Source organism: Eschscholzia californica, unplaced genomic scaffold (assembly GCF_041429995.1).
Source record: "Eschscholzia californica isolate CP2 unplaced genomic scaffold, dmEscCali1.0.p SCAF_1, whole genome shotgun sequence".
NCBI lineage: Eukaryota > Viridiplantae > Streptophyta > Magnoliopsida > Ranunculales > Papaveraceae > Eschscholzia > Eschscholzia californica.
Window position 1 is genome coordinate 6,174,670 of NW_028238198.1, and position 6,000 is coordinate 6,180,669.

The following is a 6,000-nucleotide window of genomic DNA, read 5'->3' on the forward strand; positions in this document are numbered from 1 at the left end:
AGCATCTGTTAGAAATAGGTTAATAATCATTTTATTATTTCGCTACATCTTATTAATTTTAACAACATTCTTTTATATGACAAAATTCTCAAATTTTTTCTAGCATTCTATTTATTTTAAAATTTCAATAATATACTTCCAAAAATAAATTCTTCTGAAATTAGGATTATATTTCTCTATCATCTTATTGATTCTAACAACAACCTAACAAATTTATTTAAGAAGAAAGACCATTTTTTCTCTAGAATTTCTTTGATTTTCCTGCAATAATTATAGGTGTCCGTTGTGCAAGAAAGATGAGGAATCAAGTTCGCACTGATTTATACATTGCGACATAGCCTACCATGTGTGACGTTATTTCATTGACTCGTTGGGATTCTCGTGGATAACCCCAGCATCAGTCTCAGATCTTTTGGCAGCGTGGGCAGGATATAAAGGGTGAAACCCGATCATGAACATGATTCCAAAGGCGATTCTTTGGGCAATTTGGAATTCTAGGAATGCAGCGATTTTTTCCGACAAGTCGGGGACTACGGAAGATATAATTTTCTCAGTCAAATGCTTTGTGTTGCATTGGAGTCGCAACATTCCAAGGGTTAAATATAGAGTCTTCTCAGACATCGTGGGAAATCGGGGAGCGTTTATCATGTCGTTGTAATCTCGCTTTTCGAGGGTCCTGGTTCTGTGTATTTTTTTTTCTTTTTTATTGTTGTTCTTTTTTTTGGGGTTCGGCTTAAGTGCCTTAGCGACCCTATCGCCGCTTCGCCTCTTTTAGGCTTGTACATCCTTTCCGCTTCTTTCTTCTAATTCAATCATATTATTCAAAAACAAAAATTATATTTCTCTAGCATCTTATTGATTCTAACAAAATTCTTCTAAAACTATATTATGTCAACCAAATTTTTAATAGGAAAAATGAGTGAAAAACCCAAAAATCTAGACCCTAATAAGAAAAAAACCCACTCAAAAATAATAATGTCAAAAAAACCCATTTTTTGAACATTTTTCAAAATGTTCACAATATATGTAATTATGTTGTTAACAAGACAACATATTTTTTTCATAATTCCATTTTTACCCTTATATGTTGACAACATATATCATTGTGTTGTTATAAAATGTTGACAATATCTATAATAATGTCCCGACTTATTATAAAATGTTGGCGTCATATATAATGTTCTTAACAACATATATAATGTATTAGTCAAAATATTATTTGTTCGTTAACGGATTTGTTAAATACAAAGGATAATATGCATAACATTTTAATTTTTGTAAAGGACAAATAAATAAATGCTTTAGTCTTTATATTTATGTCGAAGGCAAAACAAAAAATGCCGAAACCATTTATTTTTTCACAAGACAAATCGAAAAATGTTGTAGCCAAAATGTTTGTGTTAGTTTGTCTATGTAAAATGCAAAAGAAAAAAATGCGAAATATTTTGGCAAAACAATGTCTAAGCAAGAACGAATTTGTTCAAAAATTTACAAATTGTTAAGACAAACTAAGATTTGTTCAGAAATTTACAAAATTGTCGAGAGCAAACCAAAGATTTTTCAGAAATGTTCAAAATTGTTTTTGACGTTGATTTGGGCGGAAAATTTCATTTTGGAGGGTAAAATTGTATTTTTACCTACTGGGTTTTTTCCTCAGTATTATTTAGTATTGGGCCTGATTCTCTTTAACTTCCCCATTTTAGGCCTTATTATTACCGGCCCTTTTTAATATCTCTCTAACATTTCACTGATTCTCCTGCACATGTCTTAAATTATGTTTCTCTAGCATTTTATTGATTTTTTCTGCAATATTTATACTTCTCTAGCATCTTATTTATTCTAACACAATTATGTTGAAATTATATTATGCTAACCAAATCTATATTAAAAAATGTTATAACTAAAAACTTGGTCGTTCCGGTAAACGAAAAAGGAAACTTTTGTTGTGGAACGAAATTTCTTTTTTTAGGAAATAATTTAGTAAATCTTTGATTTGAGTTTTTTTTTTTTAAGTTGAGATAGGTTAGGGTAGTAATAAAAAACCAAAGGTTAGACATGTTATTTACTCTAAGTGGATTTATTTTCTATTTCAGATTATCTTTGAACTCTAGACCTATTGATCATTCGATTTTGAAATTAGAACCCATCCTAACTGATATAATATGAAAAATCATGTTAAACATATCTATTAAAAAATTTGAATATAAATTTCACATTAGTAATATCACCGATAACGAGGAACAAGTCAATTACGATGAATAAAAAGATGCCCTTTAAAGTATTATTTCATCATGATATCCATAGAAAGAACACCATAGAATAAAAAAAAACAATTCAATTTGAATAATTCTGTTATGAATGAAAAGAAGAATAGTCAAATAAGGCAGTTTTTATATTTCATTACTATTTAATTTAGTGCAGCCTATATTTTTGAAACACGGTTTCTACCTGAAAATGGTCAAAACTCTTTTTTTGGTTACAAAACAAATACGAGTCTTGGGATTTTGCTATAAATAGGTTATCCAGGAACCATAGTTTTTCAATACTCCAAACTCAACTAACTCCAAAAAACAAAACAAACATGGGAATTTCAACAACTCCTTTCATCAACTCTGTCCTTGTTTCTCTACTTGTATTCTCTTCATTTACTCTCTCTTTTGCTACAAAATCATCAATTCATGGTGATTTTATCCAATGTCTCAATTCTCAACATCTTCACTCTTCTGCCTCAATTGATTCTAATCAATTTGTTGTCCCTGTTCATACTCCAACAAGTTCCAACTTCACAAACCTCTTCCGTTCCTCTGCTCGAAACTTGAGGTATTTGTCACCTAATTCAACTAAACCACAAATCATTATTACACCTACCCATGAATCCCACATTCAAGCTGCTGTTATTTGCTCGAAGAAACATGGGTTTGACCTTAAAATTCGAAGCGGAGGTCACGATGTTGAAGGCATCTCTTATGTGTCTGATACTCCGTTCGTTCTCGTTGATTTGATTAGTTTCCGAAATATAAGTGTTGATGTTAAGAGTAAAACTGCTTGGATTCAAGGTGGTGCTTCTCTTGGTGAAGTCTATTATGCAGTAGCAAATAAGAGTAATACCCTTGGCTTTCCGGCCGGATTTTGCCCCACTGTTGGTGTTGGTGGACACATTAGTGGTGGTGGATTTGGTGCCTTGGTCAGGAAATATGGTCTTGCTGCTGATCAAGTTATCGATGCTCGCTTTATTAATGCAGATGGCAAAATTCTTGACAAGAGAACAATGGGTAAAGAACTATTTTGGGCCATTAGAGGAGGTGGTGCTTCCAACTTTGGAGTTGTTGTGTCATGGAAAGTGAAATTGGTTGATGTTACACCCATTGTAACTGTTGCCACAGTTAACAGAGCCTTAGAACAAGGTGCCACTGACCTTGTCCACAGATGGCAATTCATTGCCGATAGACTCCACGAAGATTTATATATCGGGCTTACTATGATCGTCGGGAACGGAAGTCGGGCAGGAGAGAAAACGGTGATAGCTAGTTTTTCATTCATGTTCCTTGGTCGTGTCGATAGACTCTTGGAACTCATGGAAGAAAGCTTCCCTGAATTAGGTTTGAAGCGAAATGATTGCACTGAAATGAGTTGGGTTGAATCTCATGTCTATTTCTACGCTCGTGGGAGAACCGTAGACCTTCTATGGGACAGGGATCACACAACCAAAAGCTTCTTGAAAGTAAAATCTGACTATGTTACTGAGCCAATATCAAAGGCTGGGTTAGAATCGATATGGAAAAGATATATGACAGGCGACTCACCCGCTATGCTATGGACACCGATGGGTGCACGAATGAATGAGATTTCAGAGCACGAAACTCCTTACCCTCACCGAGCCGGTAACATTTACAATATTATGTATGTCAATAACTGGCAACAAGAAAGTGATACGAAAAAACAGATTGATTGGATGAGAAAGTTCCATAGCTATATGACTCCTTTCGTTTCTAAGAATCCAAGATCCGCATATCTCAACTACAAAGATCTCGACATCGGGGTGAATAGCGAGGATGGAAAGCTAACTTACTCAAAAGCTAAGATATGGGGAAACAAATACTTCAAAAGTAATTACGAAAGATTGGTAAGAGTAAAGAGCATCGTGGATCCTGATAACTTCTTCAAGAACAAACAGAGCATCCCTCCTGTCCGTCATTGGGGAAAACATTAGAATACAGGACAACTAATCATATATAAAGATTGAAATTTTTTTTTTATTGATATTCATGTTTGTTGTTAACATAATTATTCTACTTTTTACATTGTACACTAGAAAATTACATTTCATATGAAAATAAAGAATGATATGCAAAATACTTGGTTTTTATATTGGAGCCTTGAATGTAATATTTACCATTTTGTCAAGCTATTCTCATTCTTTTATCTTATCCTCTAAACACAGGAAGATGTTGTTGCTGAAAACTAGATGCCCTAAAGTTAGGGCAACGGTTCTATTTATATAGAAGAAGAACAGAGGAATTACACATGAGTCCAAACCAAACACAAAACATAAGAGAAAGTCCAGGGCCGTGCCTGAGATTTTGAGGGCCCAGTGCCAAATTTCATTTTAGGCCTCTTGGATAGTTTTTTCGTTGACAACTCTTGTACAGTCAACTGCGTAAAAAAAAATGTATTTCAAAAAGCTAAAAAACAAACAAACTCAAAATAATTTAACAGCCTAACAAAAAAAAAATCAACTCACCCTCTATTTGTGTAAAATATTAAAATAACCCTAAATCTAATTACATCTTCACAAAAAAGAATATACTAAATATTTATTTTGGTAGACGCAATTATGATGACTAAATATACCAAGAAGAAAAAGAAAAAGTTCTTACCGTTATATGATGTCTTAATAGAGTTGTCTTCAATTTTGATGGTAAAAAACAGTAAATAAACGAAGAATTTATGTCAAAAACATAACAACAATCTATAAATCGTTAAAAAGAATTCAAAATCGTTCCTTACAAAGAATTGATCAATATACTTTAGGCTAACTATTAAATGTAATAATTAATTCTTTGTTATTGAAAGAAACATGATAATTATTTAGTGAAACAGCGAGATATAAAAAGGTAATAAAAAGAAATTTGAGGTTACTCTAAAGTGTAGAGAAGATGAATATACAGATTTGAAATTAAATGATTTTGTTTTTTTCTTTTTGAAAAGCTACCTAGGACTCGTTAACTTGAAAGAAGATAGAACTCTTTTATTGTTTGAAACTATAAAATTATATTAGGTGAGGTCTACCCTTTTTACTATATAGAGAGAGTAAATTACAGATTTAATTAGAAAAATATTTTACAACATGGAAAGAGAGTAAGTAATAACCTAATAGGTAGGAAGAAATCAAGAAAAAATAAAATACTTATGGAACGTTTAGATCTTGAAAGAGATACTATGTGTTTTATGGCAAGTAGAATTCAAATAAGTGAAAGACTGGATAAAGTAGAGAGGGCCCCACATACTAAAGTGAAGAAACAAAATTTAGTGGGAATTTAATTGGCTATTGGGGTCAATTAGTTACTATAACGGTTTCACTGTTTTTTTCTAACAATATTAAATTCAAGGAAAAATTGTGGGCCCCGTGCAGTGGTGGGCCCAGTGTGGGCGCCCTGCCCGCACTGCCCACTGCACGGCCCTGAGAAAGTCCCTAACAGAACACAAAGTATAAAGACACCCTCATAACCATTTTATCTACATTAACACCCCCCCTCAAGCCGAACGGCCATTAACGAGTGAGAGCTTGAATCTCAAACCATGAAATCTTAGTGATGGCAATCCTTTGGTGAAAATGTCTGCAACTTGAGAGTCTCCTGGAAAATAATGCACCTTGATATTTCCAGCCTTAACAGAAATCAATGGCAGCATGTTTGGTTTTTGAGTGTAGAATAGGATTAACAGAGAGATATGTAGTGCTGATGTTATCACAATAGATCAATGGAGTAGAAGAAGAAGGAA

At 33.1% G+C, this 6,000-nt stretch overlaps 1 pseudogene across 1 annotated transcript; it reads left to right on the forward strand.

The window, feature by feature from the left end:
* Positions 1–2,581: 2,581 nt before the first annotated feature.
* Positions 2,582–4,366, forward strand: LOC147563611 (tetrahydroberberine oxidase pseudogene; annotated as a pseudogene). Its single transcript, XR_015230566.1, has one exon. The product of XR_015230566.1 is annotated as a tetrahydroberberine oxidase pseudogene (transcript).
* Positions 4,367–6,000: the final 1,634 nt, after the last annotated feature.